Genomic DNA, 19710 nt, shown 5'->3' with positions numbered 1-19710 from the left:
GAATCTTTAATGCAACGTTATTTTGTATTTATATTTATTATCTTACTTTGTATCTATTGTATCTATTATTGTAATGACCCCCTGTTAGTTGTATTAATTTATTGTTCTGCTGTACAGCATTGCAGAGTAGTGCTATAAAAAAAAATATTCATACTTACATATATTTATTATTTTTCTGCAATTTAATACAACGTAAAACATTTTGAAACAATATTTTGCCCTTAGTAGTAAACAATTTTGACCAATGTCAAAGGTGTAGAATATTATTCATGCATTCTATAATATTACAGAATTAAAAAGTGGTCAAAAGTGCTCATGTTTTTGTGCCAGTATAAAGTTTCTGGGGATGGTTTGTCCCACTCAGGATAGAATATTTATTTGTATGTCTTCAGTGGGAAAAACAGTATTGCAATTTATAGTGAATGGTGCAAAGGCATGTAAATGTTTCTAAATGTAAACACAGGACAAATACATTGTAGGTCATAGTTGCCTATGTACTGTAAATATGCTAACTATCCTACCAATAAAAGCACATCTGTCCTTTAGTATGTTGCTGACAAAGCTTTAAAAAAAACTGTGCCAATATTCTTGTTGCTAAAATGTAGCCATGATTCTGACCCAGGCAGTGTTATTCTTACCATTTAAAGAGTTGAAAAAAAAAACCTGAAAATGAATTTATCTATAGCAAGGCTGACCAATTGTTTTCAGACCCATCAGCCACCCAAATGAGCAACCATGTCCATGGCCAGGTAGCAGTATTCTGTTAATTTGGGCTACAAGACTGAAAGTGACTGCTTCCTTTTGTGCAGTTGCCAATGTCCCATCAACCTACTGTGAAGGGGCAGGTAATATTTTCCATTTTTAAAGAATGAGTAGAAAGGCACAATGGTTTGTCAAAACTGCTCCTGCTTCCCTCCCTGGTATGCTATATATTCCCAGACAAGTGGCCAAAATGATATAAATCTGCCCAACCATGCAATGTCACATCAGATTAAGCTAGCCCAATGTGGACAGTTTTTGCCCTCATCAAATTTAGATAGGAATCTACTTGGAATTGAGCAGATTCTGGTCAGGGTAATTTGTAAATCTATTACATTAACACTTGTTTTGGCACATGTATGCGCTCAAAAGCTCAACAGAAAAATTGTTAATTTTATTCAGTACTTTTATGAATGACAGTTGATTATGTCTGTGCTTGTATACACCAATTCTGTCCACCATGTGAAGCAAAATTGTCCAACAACTTGTAGCAAACTTAGGACACACTTTGTACAACTGTAGGGATTTTCTACTGATACAGGCTACACAAATAAATTGCATCCACCATCCCTGATGATCACCAGTTAGCATTATTCTGTTCATTTTAGTCTGCAAATCAGATAGTTAGTTAAGAGCGGTGGCTCCTCAAACGTTCTCATCTGCCAATGTCCCATCAACTCTTCTACAAGAGGAATCAGCTAGATTTTCAGTAATGATAGAACAACTGATACATTAGTTTGTTTGTTAAATATAACCCACCCCACCAAAGAATAATACATACCCAGAAAGTCAGTATCTGGGCATGTATAGACAGCTTTACATTGCCATTTTTATTTTGTTTAAAAAAAAAAACAACACTGAAAAATTACACTGAGGAAAAAATACACTGATTTACGATGTTAATTACCAAGGAATTCATATGTGCCTAAAATCCCAGTTTATTACCAAAAGCAGTATATTAAAAAATGTAGTGTAGTTTACTTTTGAAATAGTTTAAAGTAACTTTTTCTTTGCATGGTGTATTTTTGGTACACTCTAATTCGGTTATATACACATATAAATAGCGATTAGCGAATTTGTCCCGTTGTGCTTCGCTGGAAAATTTGTGAAACTGTGCAAAAAAATTTTAAACGGAGGAAAATTTGCGAAACACATAAAATGACGCGTGTCAAAAAAAATGAAATGCAAATTTTGCCTGTGTGGTGAAATTTGCTGAGAATTCACCTGGCGAAAATTTTGCTCATCACTACATATAAATATTCCCTCTGTCCCAACCAGTTTAGAGGTGAAACCACTGTTTCAGAATATAAGCCATGTCCCAGTCTACCTCCATTCTTCATCATGAACTATTTTCTGTTTTCAAAGCTGAGTTCATGGGCTATTCCATGATATAGAATTAGTAGGTTCCCATGTTCTCACAGTGAGATATCAGAGTATTAATCTTTTCAAGATGTCAAGCACCCTGAGGGCTTTCAGATGGTTAACCATATAAAATGGGAGCCTTCACAAGGCAAATGCCTTGACCTATTGTCAGGAGAATCTTTGGCATATTGACCCATGTTATCTGTCCACCTGTTTAGATCTTAGATAGTGGATATGTAGAAAGGCTTTGTTAGGCAAAGCTTCATTTTTTTTAACTTTGTCTTATAGTAAAAGTAAATAGATAAAAGAAAGTTTACAGGGCAAAAGATAATGCAAAAGTTGAGGCTATTACATTATTTATCAGAGCATGAAGAGGTCCACACTGCTTATTGCAAAATGACAATACAAATTTGAAGTGATTTTCATTCCTTTGTAAGGGGCAAAAACTCTTGTTTATTATGGCACTGCACCAGCAGAGATCTGTATATTTCTTCTGCTATTTAAAGTTTAGATATAACCTATGATAGCCTATATGGCAGTGAACCCCAACCAGTGGCTCACAAGCAACATGTTGCTTACTTCTCCCTTTGATGTTGCTCCCAGTGGCCTCAAAATAAGTGCCAATTTTTTAATTTCTTGCTTGAGTTTTGGAGGCATAGAGGCACAGTTTTACTCCAAGCAGAGCCTCCTGTGAGCTAGCAGTCCACATGGAGCTACCAATTAGCCAATCACAGTCCTTATTTGGTATCCCCAAAGAATTTTGTTTTATGCTTGTGTGGCTTATAAGTAAAAAAAGGTTGGGTCCTTGTGTGTGTTTTTGGTTAGTGAGCCACTATAAGTAAACCACATGTGTATTGCAAACAAAAGAATAGTGATCAGAAATTCCAAGATACCAAGATATGGGGTTCAGTAATCTATACGCACTACACATTCTAATGACTGCTCATCACACAACTAGATTTTTTAACAAATTACAGACTGCATTTGTATAACACTGACCTTTGGTGCCTGAATCATTAGATGTGTTATTAAAATGACCTTTTAGGAAAATTCCATCACATGACAATTCACATTTACATTTAAAATATGCACTGCTAAACCTGCTCTCTAGATTTGTGTTTTTTTATTTTATATTGTATTGTAAAACAAGTTATTCTTTCCTTATAAGCAAAGGCATGTTCCCCAATGTTGCAGCAATATTATAGAACTTTGCAGCCTTAAGAAATTTTGTTTTATTTTGTGAGAGGGAATAGAATTTCTTAATACTGGTAATGTATCTCTAAAAAACAGAATTGCAAGCCAATGTTTTCTATTTGTTCCCCCACCCCTCTCTCTCTCTCACACATACACACACACTTTGTGGCATCCTGCCCCTAACCTTTTATTGTGTTCTCTTATATAAGCAGCAGTATGCACCAGGGGTCAGAGCCCAAAAACATGGCTTGTATTGAAAATGCATTCAGATTATTATTTTGATAAAACATATTTTGCATTTTACTTCATAGCAATTGCAGGAGGAGGAGTTAATCAACTCACCTTTGTTATATATATAACTTCTTTTGTATTTTAGCATTAGACACAGGTAGTAGGTGTTTAATATATATATTTGGCTAATGCTAAGCATTGGTTTTAAACTGCCCCTATAATATTAGCTCAGAGTTACCTGTTCTAACAGTTTTATTGAAAACGAGGGTTAAGATTCAGTCTGTATACTAATTTTATTTTATCAAATGAATAGGATTTATTATAAATATGAATGATGTAGGCAATGAAGTAAAGAAAACAGCAGAGCTTTCTGAAAGCATCTCAAGAAAGCTGAAATGCCGAGTTGTACACCTATTCCATGTCGTGGGCCAATTAATATACAATAGGCTTGCTGGCCAGACTGCACTGTCAGAAGTATATCACACAAAGACCCAAAATATGCTGTTGCAGTGGGTGTGCAATCCTGGCAATACCTTGTTATAATTATTCTTTATATATTGCTGATAGGTTACATGGTGCGTTACAGTAACAGTTCATCAGCTCCTGCACCAGCGGATCTTACACTCTATTGTACACAGCCTGTTCATTTCTATCAAGAGTGAATTCATTTCCCTGTATATTTAGGGTATAGGAGGAAATCCCTGCAGGCACGGGAAGAACATGCAAATTCCAAAACTGGAATTTGGCAGCAATATTAATCACTGTATTGTATGTATGTATAAAAGTGCAAAGATATGCACTTTGATAGAAATAACATAAACACGAACTATCTACTGAATGGTAGTTTGTTGGGGGTATCCTTAATGGAGAATGATCTAGGGGTTTTTGTAGATAACAAGTTGTCTAATTCCAGGCAGTGTCATTCTGTGGCTACTAAAGCAAATAAAGTGCTGTCTTGTATAAAAAAAGGGCATGGACTCAAGGGAGGAAAACTTAATTTTGCCTCTTTATAGGTCCCTGGTGAGGCCTGACCTTGAGTATGCGGTGCAGTTTTGGGCTCCAGTCCTTAAGAAGGATATTTATGAGCTGGAAAAGAGGCGCTTGCGAGGGGAAATGATTACTCTGTACAAGTACATTGTATGTATGTATGTATGTATGTATGTATAACTTTATTTATAAAGCGCCACAAGGGTACGCAGCGCTGTACAGTTTAACAGAATACAAAATTACACACAGGGAGGACAAGTGATATAATAAATAAATACAATAAATACATATATGTATATATATATATATATAAGTGCCATGTGGTATGAGACACAGTAGGAAGGAGGTCCCTGCCCCGTAGAGCTTACAATCTAAGTAACATAGTAACATAGTAACATAGTAAGTTGGGTTGAAAAAAGACATACGTCCATCAAGTTCAACCATAATGCCTATACCTAACCTGCCTAACTACAAGTTGATCCAGAGGAAGGCAAAAAACCCCATCTGAAGCCTCTCTAATTTGCCTCAGAGGGGAAAAAATTCCTTCCTGACTCCAAGATGGCAATCGGACCAGTCCCTGTATCAACTTGTACTAAGAGCTATCTCCCATAACCGTGTATTCCCTCACTTGCTAAGAATCCATCCAGCCCCTTCTTAAAGCTATATAATGTATCAGCCAGTACGACTGATTCGGGGAGGGAATTCCACAACTTCACAGCTCTCACTGTAAAAAATCCTTTCCGAATATTTAAATGGAACCTCCCTTCTTCTAACCGGAGTGGGTGCCCTCGTGTCCGTTGGAAGGACCTACTGGTAAATAAAACATTAGAGAGGTTATTATATGATCCCCTTATATATTTATACATAGTTATCATGTCACCTCTTAAGCGCCTCTTCTCCAGTGTAAACAGACCCAACTTGGCCAGTCTTTCTTCATAACCGAGACTTTCCATACCCTTTACCAGCTTAGTTGCCCTTCTCTGGACCCTCTCTAGCTTAATAATGTCCCGTTTGAGCACTGGAGACCAAAACTGAACAGCATATTCTAGATGGGGCCTTACCAGTGCTCTGTAAAGGGGAAGAATAACCCCCTCCTCCCGTGAATCTATACCCCTTTTAATACAGCTCAGAACCTTGTTTGCCCTTGCAGCTGCTGCCTGGCATTGCTTGCTACAGCCAAGTTTATTATCTACAAGGACTCCAAGATCCTTCTCCATTATGGATTTGCCTAGTGCAGTCCCATTAAGGTTATACGGGGCTTGCATATTTTTACATCCCAGGTGCATGACCTTACATTTATCCACATTAAATCTCATCTGCCACTTAGCTGCCCAGATTGCCAGTTGGTCAAGATCCTGCTGCAGGGATGTCACATCCTGGATAGAATTGACTGGTCTGCAGAGTTTTGTGTCATCTGCAAACACTGATACATTACTCATAATACCCTCCCCTAAGTCATTTATGAACAAATTAAACAAAAGTGGACCCAGTACAGAACCCTGAGGGACCCCACTGAGAACCTTACTCCAAGTAGAGAATGTGCCATTAACAACCACCCTCTGTACCCGATCCTGTAGCCAGTTTTCTATCCATGTGCAAACGACTTCACTAAGACCAATAGACCTTAGCTTAGAAAGCAGTCGTTTGTGGGGAACGGTATCAAATGCTTTGGCAAAATCCAAATAGATTATATCTACTGCATCCCCACTGTCCAGCTTCTTACTTACCTCATCATAAAAAGCAATTAAATTGGTCTGACATGACCTGTCCTTCATAAAGCCATGCTGATTACTGCTCATAATGCCATTCTCCACTACATAATTTTGAATGTGATCCCTTAACAAGCCTTCAAATAACTTGCCCACCACGGATGTCAAACTTACAGGCCTATAATTGCCAGGCTGAGATCTTATTCCCTTTTTAAATATGGGAGTGACATTCGCCTTCTTCCAATCACTAGGTACCATACCTGATGAAAGAGAGTCTGAGAATATCAGAAACAAGGGCCACTGCAATTCTGCCCCTAGCTCTCTCAGTACCCGAGGGTGTATTCCATCTGGCCCAGGTGCCTTGTTCACATTTATCGTGTGTAACCCTTTAAGCACCATATCCTGTGCCAACCACTGTGTAGTTGGAGCTGAGGCAACAGTGAAGCTATTGGGTGAGACTTGGCCCACTGGCTCCTCTACTGTATACACAGAAGAAAAGAACTGGTTAAGCACATCTGCCTTTTCTGTATCCGCTGTAACCATATTGTTATTATAACTCAATGGGGCCACACCCTCAACCTGCATCTTTTTACTATTAATATACTTAAAAAACTTTTTGGGGTTAGTCTTGGCCTCGGCCGCGATGCGCTCCTCATTTTCTATCTTTGCCTTCCGGATTGCTGTTTTACAACACTTGTTATAGTGTTTATATTCATTAAACGCAGCTACTGTCCCCTCTGACTTATATTTCTTAAAAGCTTTCCTTTTTTTCCCTATTAACTTCTTTACCTCAGAGTTAAGCCACATAGGGTGATTCTTAACACTTCTACTTTTTCTTATTAATGGAATGAATTGAGAACAGTAATGATTTAATATCATTTTAAATGACAACCATTTCTGCTCTGTATTTTTATCAGAAAACATAATGCCCCAATCTATGCCCTGAAGCGCTGCCCTTAAGGAGCTAAAATTTGCCTTCCTAAAATTCAGTGTCTTTGTTGCCCCCGTGTAAATTTGTTTCCTGCACCAAACATCAAATGAAATAACATTATGGTCACTATTACCCAGGGGTTCAACCACTTGCACATTTGCTATACGTTCTGGGTCATTAGAGATCACTAGATCTAGTATAGCATTGTTCCTGGTTGGCTCCTCAACAACCTGTGACATAAAGTTGTCGTGCAGCAAGTTTATAAACTTGTTCCCATTTACTGTCCTGGCAGTACTATTGCCCCAGTCAATATCAGGGTAATTAAAATCCCCCATTATTATCACTTGCCCCAAACTAGCAGCCTTTTCTATTTGCAACAGGAGCTGGGCCTCCTCCTCTTCGCTTACATTAGGGGGTCTATAGCATACCCCTACAATTAGCTTGGTAGATTCTTTACTATCTGTGAGAAGCTCAACCCATAAGGATTCAGCTCCCTCTGTTACCCCCATCACTTCCTCCTTAATATTTGCTTTTAAGTCGTGCTTAATGAACAGACACACTCCTCCTCCTTTCCTATTGCCCCTGTCCCTCCGAAACAATGTATACCCCCCAATATTAACAGCCCAGTCATGAGACTCATTCAACCAAGTTTCAGCAACACCAATCACATCATATTTCCGCTCCAACGCCAGTACCTCCAGCTCTCCCATTTTACCAGTCAGACTCCTTGCATTGGTAAACATACATTTAATACTGGTTCCGGCGTGAGAATGACGTGTAAACAACTTATGGGCCTCCCTGCCATTATCAGTATCCCGAAGCAAGTCTCCTCCCCCAATTTTCCTTACTATGCCCACTACCTCATCTATCCTGTCTACCACAGAATTTCCCGCTGCACCCTCCCCCCCCACTCCTAGTTTAAAATCTCCTCCAACCCTCTAGCCATCTTTTCCCCCAAAGCAGCTGCCCCATCATCATTGAGGTGCAGCCCATCCCTGGCAAAGAGCCTGTAGCCGATTGAGAAATCAGCCCAGTTCTGGAGAAACCCAAAGCCCTCCTCCCTGCACCAATCTCTCAGCCACGCATTAATCTCCCTGAGCTCCCGCTGCCTTCTTAATGTTGCTCGTGGCACAGGTAATATCTCTGAGAAAATTACCTTGGAAGTCCTCGCCCTCAACTTTGCACCTAGCTTTTTAAAATCGTTCTTGAGGACTTCCCCCCCTCCTCTAACTTTGTCATTGGTACCTATGTGTACCAAGACCGCCGGGTCTTCCCCAGCCCCTCCCAACAATCTGTCCACTCGTTCCACCACATGCCGAACCCTAGCACCAGGCAAGCAACACACAGTTCGGCATGTAGGGTCTTTGCGACAAATTACCCTATCCACCTTTCTAATAATTGAATCCCCTACAACTATAACCTGCCTTCCCTTCCTAGCACTACTCCCCCCACCTGTATTAGAGGTGCCGGCTCCCAGGGTGCTCTGAGAGTCAGCCTGCTCCATACACGCCAGCTCAGAGCTGCCTTCCCCAGCATCTTCACCTAACGCGGCAAATCTGTTGGTTTGTACAAGCTTTGAACCAGCCCCCCTACCCTTGTGTCCCCTACTGCCCCTCTTAACTGTTACAAATTTGTCTCCCTCATTAACCTCCACTGTCCCTTCTCCCCCCCCCACTACACCGGCCCCTGCCAGTGGTTGCTCAGTGAGCCTCCTGTTCTCCCCCATGTTTGCAGCTGCCCTCAGTGAGGGGGGATTATAGGCAGATAGGGGGTGTTGTGTTTTCCCATAAAAACGATCAGCGCACCAGAGGCCACCCCTTTAGATTAGAGGAACGGAGCTTCCGTTTGAAGCAGCGTAGGTGGTTTTTCACGGTGAGGGCAGTGAGGTTGTGGAATGCCCTTTCTAGTGATGTGGTAATGGCAGATTCTGTTAATGCCTTTAATAGGGGCCTGGATGAGTTCTTGAACAAGCATAGTATCCAAGGCTATTGTGATACTAATATCTACAGTTAGTATTAGTGGTTGTATATAGTTTATGTATGTTATAGTTTAGATTGGTAAGTATAAGTTACGTGTGCTGGGTTTACTTGGAAGGGTTGAACTTGATGGACTCTTTTCAATGTAACTATGTAACTATGTAACTATATCTTTATTTATGAAGCGCTACCTATGTACGCAGCGCTGTACAGTAGAATATATTAATACAAACAGGGGATTAAAGATAATAATAGATAAATACAAGTATAACAATAAATACAAATAAATACAAGATACAGTTGCAATAGACAAAAGAGGATGGAGGTCCCTGCCCTGTAGAGCTTACAGTCTAGATGGGAGGGTTGAGACAAATATGAGTTATTTCTGCATCACAAGATTGTAAAAATTATTAGTAATGCTAAGCTAAACAAATCATTAGCAATAGTCTGTCATTTTAAAAAATCGTTTACACATTTGATTTGTAAACATCTCTATGTGCTAAAAGAATGTCACACGTGAGTGTAAACCTTTCTGCCTTCCAGCAAGTTACAGAACTACTGTATAATCTGACCATGACTGCAGGTGACATTGCAACCCAAAAACAGTTTGCCTCTTGCAAAACATGTTCCTTTTGGCCACACTTATTGCTCTACCCAATGTATACTGTGTTATGTAAGACTTTCTAACATCAAAAAGTTATTTGGCCTGAAAATGATGAAGGGGTCATAGTATGTTTTGCATGAGGTAATGTCACATTCTTCTTTCTTTCTGAACCAAAGCAGCAATCTTTGTTCTATAGCTGGAATTCTAGTTACCTCCAGTTAGGCTTCAATGCTGTAAGAGATTGAAGCATCACAAAATAACTTTATATTGGTATATATTGAATTACCACCATTAAAACGATATAAAGGACTAGGAAACCCCCAATTCTAAAACCTTGGAAAGCACCAAACCCCTTATTTTTACTGCAGCAATTCTTAAGAAATTTGTTCATTCTTGAAAATGTGCAGCTTCCATGTTGCTTCCGCCAATATCATCCTACAGGTCAACATGTTCAATCTGTGCATGTATGAATAGATTTAGGGGTTCTGTATATATTTTGCGACTGTGCAGATTTTTTTACACAGACAATGGGGCCGATTCACTAAAGGTCGATAAAACCAGCGCTATTTATAGCATGCGTTAAAAATTTTATCACTTCTTATTTTTTGCGACAAAGCTCGATTCACTAAAAGGAAACGTGTCATAATTAAGAAGCAATGTTCTTTGCGTTATTTAACTCGCGATGAGAGATTTTCTTGCGTTATTTCCCGCCGTGTGCTATCAATGGGCAGATATGTCATCAGTCAAGGCTTAGGAAAATGCATAACTGCTGTAGTGCTACTGGGAGAATGGTGTATCTTTTGGAATTCTTGGTAATATGCATGAACTGTTAAAAATGCACCCTAACACATGACCTATTGTCTTGGTTTCCTTTACATGCATGAAATAATTCAGTTTCTGGTGGTGATGTGTTTGAAATATTATACTGCTAGCAACAAGCACTGTCACCATTGGAAAAGTATTTTCAGACATTGCGTTGCCCATGCTGCAGGAGATTAATCATGGGCGATAAAACATATTGTTTGCCATTACCCTTTATAGGATTAATTAGCAGACTGACCTAGATGAGAAAGATTAAAGTAAACTACAACACAATGATAACATATTTAATTTTAAGAAAACTGATTATATTTAGTAACAGAAACTGTACTGCGGTGAATAAAAAAATTACAGATGCATCTAATCCAGAATTTATTTCAGGACTCAGATCCCAGTCAAGTGACTTTAATGTATGGGACATACTAAATTGGTCATGCAATTTTTGTACTTATTCAATTATTTTACTCACATTTTAATATGAAAATAAGGGTTTGGAGGCATAGCTATCAAAATTCAAATTCGTGAATTTTAGAGTTTTTTATGAATTTTAATAAATGTAACATTTTACCAAACTCGAATGTTTGATTATTAAAAATTGTGATATTAAAAAACTCGATTGAATAAAACAGTGGAAAAATTTCATATTCTACTCATCGTTTTCAGTGGGTTTAAAAACTCTCAATTCGAAAAATTTCAAAAACTGGAAAAAAAACTGCAAAAGTTTTGCCTAGGACAACCCACATTAACTTCTACATGAACTCACAAACTTTTAGATGCCACTGTTTTACATTCGAGTTTTATTTAGATTTTTTTCCTAATTCGAATTAAGGAGTTTGGGCATAAAATGAAATTGCAGTAATAATTAAAATCTTCTGAATCTTTTTATATCCTTCAATTTGTCTTTAAAATACAATGGTAATTGGTATACTCTCCTTATTCTGCATTGATGACCTGGGGTTAATTATAGCTTAGTTAGAATTAAGTAAACAGTGCTGTTTTATTATTACAGAAGAAAAAGGAAATCTGTAAAATTTTTAATTATTTGACTAAAAAAGAGTCTATGGGAGATAGCCTTACCGTAATTTGAAGCTTTCTGTATAATGGGTTTCCAGATAACGGATCCCATACCTGTATATAGAAAGTAATGCAGAATATGTTGCTGCTATATAAATAAAGGATAATAATCATCATCACAATCATAATAACAATCATAGGATTAGAGGCCTTTCTTGTGCTGCAAAGAGTTTGTCAATCACTAAATCATCTGTTTAGTTGATCCCTTGTATGTATCTCTAGAACGTGTGTACAAAGCGGTTACTAATATTCCTTTTTTTTCCTCACCTCATCATACTGATCACAAACAGCAGCCTGCTCTTATTTTATTGCAGAGATTCTTTCATGGAGACATCAGTCCTGCAAGAACAGTCAATAGATCTCTATAGAGAAGACACAGGCATTCTATTGTTAGCATTAGTGCACTTCGGTAAGACATTTAGATCAGTGATTTAGCAGAATGGGTGAGATAACTATGTGAGGTAAAACAAATCATTCACCAGGCTATCAACGTAATACCATGATGTTTATACCATTTGAAGCAGCTGAAGAAAAATGCTAGCATTTATATTTTAAAGGGAATTTCCACCTAAAAAATTGTTGCATAAATGTAACTGTTGCAAAAATGTATAATGCATAATGTAAAAAGATTTTGCATATTTAAAGAAAATTTTAAGCAACTTTTCAATACACATTTCAGAAATGTTTTCTGTGGTTTTCTTATGATTGCTGTTGAAAGCAGTGTCTGTCTGGCTGTTTATATTTTTTTATTCTCTGTACTTGTTCTGACCCAACACAGTAGCCAACTGTGTTGGGTCAGACCTGGACCAGGACATTTTGTGTATGTGTATATCTGAATTAGTTACATGTTAGAAATTGCAGTTTTAGTGTTATAAACTATTAAAGGGAACAGAGATTAAATGGCTACCTATGTGGTAAGCTGAACCAGTCTGATCTAAATATTCAGCCCTAGGGCAAACAGTCACATGGGGGGCCCATTTAAAGCATTCAGCCCAAACAGGCTTTCCATCCAGCAGGATCTGTTATCAGAACAAGCCCCAATCAATATCTATCATATCAATTTGGGAAGCAGTTGGTTTGGGGACAATAAAGGCTGTCATGAGAAGCTGTTATGAGTAAGTGGTGCGTGTCTCTGTATGTGCACTTAACTGCACTTAAATCAGAATTTTGCACAGTAGCCCTGGCTAGGTACAGCTAGTTACATGTGGGCAGGAAAGAACCGTTTCCTGTTTATGGTCATTCAGTACCTGCAGATTTTATATATATATATCTGTCACTTATATCATCAGAATGATGCCAAGCAGCTATACTGGTATGTTTATTAGATGATTACATTTAATAACTATGCTCAGTATCTGCCCATATTACATATAATTCAGCCATATGAATCCTGTGCATTACATTGCAACTATGTGTTTCATCTCTATTTAGCAAATTTACCCCAGTTTGCAAGGACTTCAGTTTTCTTATCTTGGCGTCACTTGGTGTCACTTTGCCAGTATGCAAAAGTGACCAATTTAGTCTTTACTTTATACATATACAGCTTCACTGGTTACAATGTACCATTAGGGGAATTTAACCCCAGTAAAGTGGTTATTCCCAAAATATGAATGTTAGTCTTTTTATATATCACTACAAGGAATCAATTAAAAGAAAATAATAATTGTTAAAACCCGGTCTCTGCAAATAGTTGCCAGTAAAAATTATTATCATTATTAGCTTTTTTTTTAGATAAGCTAAATTCCTTACCCTATATTTACTAGCTATTTTGGCTCCATTTTGCATACTGGGAACACAATAGATAATATATACTATATATAATTAAATGATTCTTTGCCTGAGATGAAACCTAATAGTGATATCATTTTGCAGTGAATTGCTAACAAAGCATTACAAAATAAACTTGGTTAGGCTTCTGTACTGAGGGGTCCATGTACAGAGAAGTATCCAAACAGTGGAAATATAAAAGAAAAACAACAAGTATCCTGCAAGTGTCTCCCTTCACTTACAACACACTAGTACTATCCAAGGTAAATTCTAATCCATTGTTATTCAGTCTGTGGCCACCAGCCGTTATTAGATTCCTGTTTTAAGGAATGATGGGATTTATAGTAAAGAACTTCTGGAGGGCTTCTAATGTCTAAGTCTAATGTCTAATGTCTAATGTCTAGGGCTTCTAATGTCTAAGTCTTTCATACTTCTGCTTTAGATTCAGTTACATATAGTTACATAGTTACATTGGGTTGAAAAAAGTCCAGAGTCCATCAAGTTCAACCCTTCCAAGTAAACCCAGCACACACAAACCTATACTGACCTATCTATACACTCACATACATAAACCATACTGACCTATCTATACACTCACATACATAAACCATATATACCAACATCAATACTAACTGTAGATTTTAGTATCACAATAGCCTTGGATACTATGCTTGTTCAATACCTCATCCAGGCCCCTCTTATAGGCATTAACAGAATCTGCCATTACAACATTACTAGGAAGGGCATTCCACAACCTCACTGCCCTCACCGTAAAAAAACACTTACGCTGCCTAGGTGCCCTCACATTTTTGTTTGTGATTGACTGATCTAATCCTCTAACGATATCTATCAGAAAAGCCAATGAACAGTCCTCTGGGACATGAAAGGGATGCGAGCAGGGGAGAGAGTGAGGAACTGCCACAGGGCCTAACAACAGTAAGAGCAGGCTTGGATCAATCACAGAACACATATATTATTTAAAACTTCTCAGTTTACTTAATATTATTCTTTCTAACCCTTCCCAGGTTGAACACAGGGTGACACAGCAGAGAAACTGTACCATGGAGAGGTGTTAGTGCATTTGCACAGAAGCCATAGATCCCTCAATAATTAACCCTAGCAGTGCTATGGGGTTAATCACTTAACAGTAAACAGTGATTGTTCATTTTCATCGGTACCTGGCAAGGTGGAGCTTACACTCTAATTTACCCTACACATTTCCGCAACATACACAGGGTAAATAAGAGTAACAGAACCAATAAAACTCCTTACAGACTGTGCCCAGGTCAAAATTGAACTCAAGACCCCAGAGATGCACTGCTTCATTGTAACTGCATGTAAATATTTTTTTACCACATCAGTGCGTATATCAACTGTATTTTAATAAAACGAAATTCTCAATTTGTAAATTATGCATGTGTATGATATTTAAATGACTCCAATGTTATTCAACATACACAGACCTCCTCTACAGAGATGCATAGCATTACATAAGGAGCCTGAAGTACCTGAAGTGATCTAAAAATAGGCAGGCTGCATTACCGTAGCCTGCTTTATACTGTAGCCTGCCTTATCCTGTAACCTGCCTTGAGCTAATCAATTGGCCTAATCTTGTAAAAAAAATTACAGACCATCAACCCATGTTTGATCTCCATTAAGGCATGGTGGGCCAGGCAGAATTAAGCAAGAATGCATTTAAATTAAGCACAATGATATTAAAAATTGTGACCTGCCAATTCCCTTTAGGCATGGAGTCAGGACACTCTATATGCAATGCGTTTTTCATAGGAAGGGGTTGGTGACAAAGGTTAAAGCTGGTAAGTTAAGTCTGAATTCCTCCTTTTCAGATAAAAAAAAACTCCCATCATCCTCACCAAACCACAGTTCAGGAAAGCTGTAGGATAGTAAGTATGGAATAAATTTACTAAACTTTTTTAACTGTTGGGGATGAGAAATTATATTTCATTAGATATACTAAATATTGGGCCACTATCAGTTACTCTGTATTTAGCACTCAAGCTTTAATGGGATTCCAACTTTAACAGTAGTGGCTTTACAAATATATTTTTCTTTTCTTGACATAATCTGTGTGGAAGATTCATGATGATGTGACAAGAACATTACATCCCTACATCTGTGTTTTACATTATACACTTTAAAGGAACAGTAACACCAAAAAATGAAAGTGTATAAAAGTAATGAGAATATAATGTACTGCTGCCCTGCATTGCCACAACTGGTGTGTTTGCCTCAGAAAGACTACTATAGTTTATATAAGTAAGCTGCTGTGTAGCCATGGGGGCAGCCATTCAAAGGAGAAAAGGCACAGGTTACTTAGCAGATAACAGATAAATCCCCATTATATGGGGCTTATCTACTAGTTATCTGCTATGTAACCTGTGCCTTTTCTCCTTTTTTCCAGCTTGAATGGCTGCACCCTTGCTACACAGCAGCTTATTTATATAGTAGCTTTTCTGTTGCAAAAACACCAGTTTTTTGCAGAGCAACAGCACATTATATTTTAATTACTTTAAAACACTTTAATTTTTTGTTATGTTACTGTTCCTTTAAACTGCATGGGGTAAGGGCTTTCTCTAACAATTGGCATTGTTTTTCTTTTTCCTTTATTGTGTTTGGAAATTATACCTTCAAATTAAGTGAATTTCTGCTTACATTCTAGCTCTACTAATAAAAGGTACTGAGAAGTCTGAGAAGTCACAATAACTCCCAAGTCATAACCATACCCTTTGGGAAATATAGAGACAAAAACATCTGGAGTGATGGTCTGACAGCACTGTACTCTATTGCTTTCTGTTAATACTAGGCTATAAGCATCAGGCTTTCTGTGTAGGGTGCCCATGTGTGTTCTGCAAAATGTCAGAGGGGCTGCTGTAAGATGCCATGGACAGTCATCATTTATTGAACTGGTGAGGGGCAGTTTTGGCCTCTGAGTACTTGAAATGCCAGGACTATTTTGAATTCCAGTCAAGACCTGCCCATAATATAACATCACCTTGGCAATTAAAGGCATCTGCTCCTTAGGGCTGCATAATATAGCCCCTGGCTGACACTTAGTTAGTTGGTATGGATGTGCCACAGCAAATTTTGGTTTAGGGTTCACAAAAATCTTCCTCCATAGGAGCAAACATATGCTGTAGAGACCCGTCTCCTAACCATTAGCTGTAATTTTTTTTTTCTTAAATACGCGAAGTATTTTTTCCATAACGTATTGCCTAGCAGTTTTGCGGCCTAAGCAGCCATGCTCCACACGCCTCACCCTACTGTAATTTAACACAACTCGGTGTGTTTGCAATACCCTGCAATTGAGACTCTACAGGACTGTTCTGCAGTTTCTTATATACGCATTAGTTTCTTATATACGCTCTTATTTACGCAAAGCTGCGACATTAGCAACTTCCATCACTTGAACCAAGGCCCATGTTTTTTCTTAAGCATCAAAAAAGCTGATAACCAATGACAACCTTTACAGCTCTGACTGCACCAACTGACGTTCTCTCCCCAGAGAGCAATGCGATGCTTTTGCATCAATAGCGTATTCTGCATCTGTCCAAGAGATCCGTAGGTACCTGTGTATGTGTACAGAAACTGATGTACTCTCAAAGTGACATTAGGTTTGTCTCTTCAGGGCTTGCTCATTATATAGACCTGCAGGGCATGGGCATCGCTGAGAAAAGCACCAAGCGTTGCAGCAAATGATCTCCCTGTTTAGCTGGCTCACTTTCTGTAGGCACAAGGAGGGGGATAAGAGTGACAACAAAGTCCTACCATATCGATGGCATGAAATGGCAACGCGTGTAGGCATAAGATAAACTATTACTTGGCAAATTGTCTACCCAGAATTCATTTAATCTAAAGGAAAGGGTCCTAATACATGGGTAGAATAACGACTATACAAGTCATATCAGTGTTTCAGTAATGCAGATACTGCAGTTCAAAGTGAGACTTTTACACGAAAATGACACATGGCTACAATGTTCGCCCACAGACATTGACGTTCTACATACATTAGACCTCACTTCATTGAGTATGCAATAGGACGACCTGAACAGAGTGCTATAGGGAGAAGGTTAACCCTGCGCTCTGCCTTATTGCAAGGGTTCGACACGAAAGGCAAGGTATGTCCTGCCCAGTGTAACCCCACGTACTGTACTGCATGGGCCATAGTACCGGCGCTACACTTGCCTGGGAAAGCTATAGTAACACAGACACTCCATGTCACACTGATCGCACAGCTAAAAGCTGCCTCTTACACGCCCTTTGCAAGCATCCCTAGGATTTAGGCACCATATTCCCTAGCAGATGTTTTCTGGAGACAACTCTATATACAGTGGGGAAGTAATGATCAAACGCCATGTAATGCTCAGCCGGGGGTTAGAGATCCTTGTGCCTGCAGAGTCTCTAGCAGAAGTGCAGTCAAAGAAAGTCTGAATGGATAGCTAAGCAGCATAGAAAAAATGTTCTGTTTAGCTGTCCATTAATGGTGTTTAATATCCACCGTGCTCTGCTTCCTACCAAGTCAGTTATATCAGTCATCTCCAGGTACCAGCACCAAGGAATATAAGTGGTTAAATGTGCAGCCGCTCATTTTCAGAGGGGTGGTGTAAAGTTCTACGGGCCAGCCTGGCACCGTTAGAGTTAAGTGCTGTACCCAGTCTAAGCCCCCTATCATATCAGATGAACATACCGTCTGTTTGAAGGGAACCTGTGTTCAGTTCTGATGGTTCCAAGGGGGAAGGATCTCCTCTCCCTCTCACACCTTCACAGTCTTCATTCTCCCAGAGATCACTTTCCTGTAATTGCTAATGATTGTGCTAATATAGCAAGTCTCAGCTGGCACACTAAGGGGTGAGGCATGAAATCCACGCTGTCTAAGCCAGGGATAGCAAGCTCCAGATCCTCCAGCTATTGGAAACTACAACACCTAGCACCCTCCAAAAGTCAAAGTCTGCTAGATTAGGTGCTGGGTTTTGCTACTGCTCCAAAGCTGCCATGTAGATTGGCATCTATGCAAGTAGCCCAGCTTTTAGTGTGTCACTTTCCTTCATTCTTTTGCATCACAGAAGAAACATTTGTTCTATAAACTGGTATTTTAATACAGTGTCATCTTTATTAAAGTGTTGATTTTCCTGAAAAAGGGTCTTGGTCTATATCCTATGGCACATAATAGGCAAGTGACTCTAACCTGTTTGGCCCTGGATCCTGGAACTTAAGGTACAACATAATTTCTGTTACATATTCCTTTCTGTCATAATAAGCACCAGCTCTATTCATATAATCCATCTTATTGTCTTCTCCTAAACGCTGTTTTTTTTCTGGTAAATTGACATCTTTTACAACCCCCACCCCCTTCCTTTTTTCCCATCAAGAGGAAATACAGATAAACTGGCCAGATTACCCGAACCATTTTCTGTGCTGTGCTGATCTTTATTCCAAAAGCCTTTGTGATGATATTGATGATGATGATGGTCAAGTGGACAGTTTGATTTTTGTGTTTGGAGCTAGTTATAAAGAATCAATATTATATCAAGGGGTAACTTTCGTGATAAAAGACTTTAACCACTCCGGCTATTCATCATAAGTCTGTAGCAAGCAGATAGGTCAAAAGAAATTATATTGCACTAAAGAGTGTCTCTTCTTATCTCTGCTCTACCAGGGGAATAAGGGACAAGCCGATCGATACAGTAGCCGCTGTGTACTTCTTGCAATTATCAATAGCTGATTTCGTCTTTTCAGGCCTGCATCTATTAATACAAGCTAATAATAATCTGCTAAACAGAAGGGGCAGATGTTGCTTTCTTGGACAGCTAGGCATATATAATTACAAAGAAGTGCCTGAGGTATTGCACTGAAATGCAGGCAAACAAGCTGCAGGTACATATATTTTTCACCTTTTAAAGGAAAGGTTAACGAGCCAAAGCAATTCCACGAATGCTCTGATTAATATCCAAGGAGAATATATATATATATATATATATATATATATATATATATATATATATATATATATATATATATATATATATATATATATATGTTAAACCCTTTAATCCAACCAATCCCTGTACTGATGAAGACAGATATAATAAATTAAAATTAAACAAGCCATAAAAATAACACAGGGATTATCTTTCTAATTCTCTAAAGTTGGTGATTCACATGTAATAAGAATGCTGCTGCCACCTCAGGTGTACAGAACATATTCTATTTCTTCTCAGTATTCTGGGCTCACCTATAAAGGACCCATAGGGACTTGCACTCCAATAGGAAGGAGGGTTT

This window comes from Xenopus tropicalis, chromosome 6 (assembly GCF_000004195.4).
Source record: "Xenopus tropicalis strain Nigerian chromosome 6, UCB_Xtro_10.0, whole genome shotgun sequence".
Lineage (NCBI taxonomy): Eukaryota > Metazoa > Chordata > Amphibia > Anura > Pipidae > Xenopus > Xenopus tropicalis.
The sequence above is the reverse complement of the archived record's forward strand: the minus strand, read 5'-3'. Positions refer to the sequence as shown.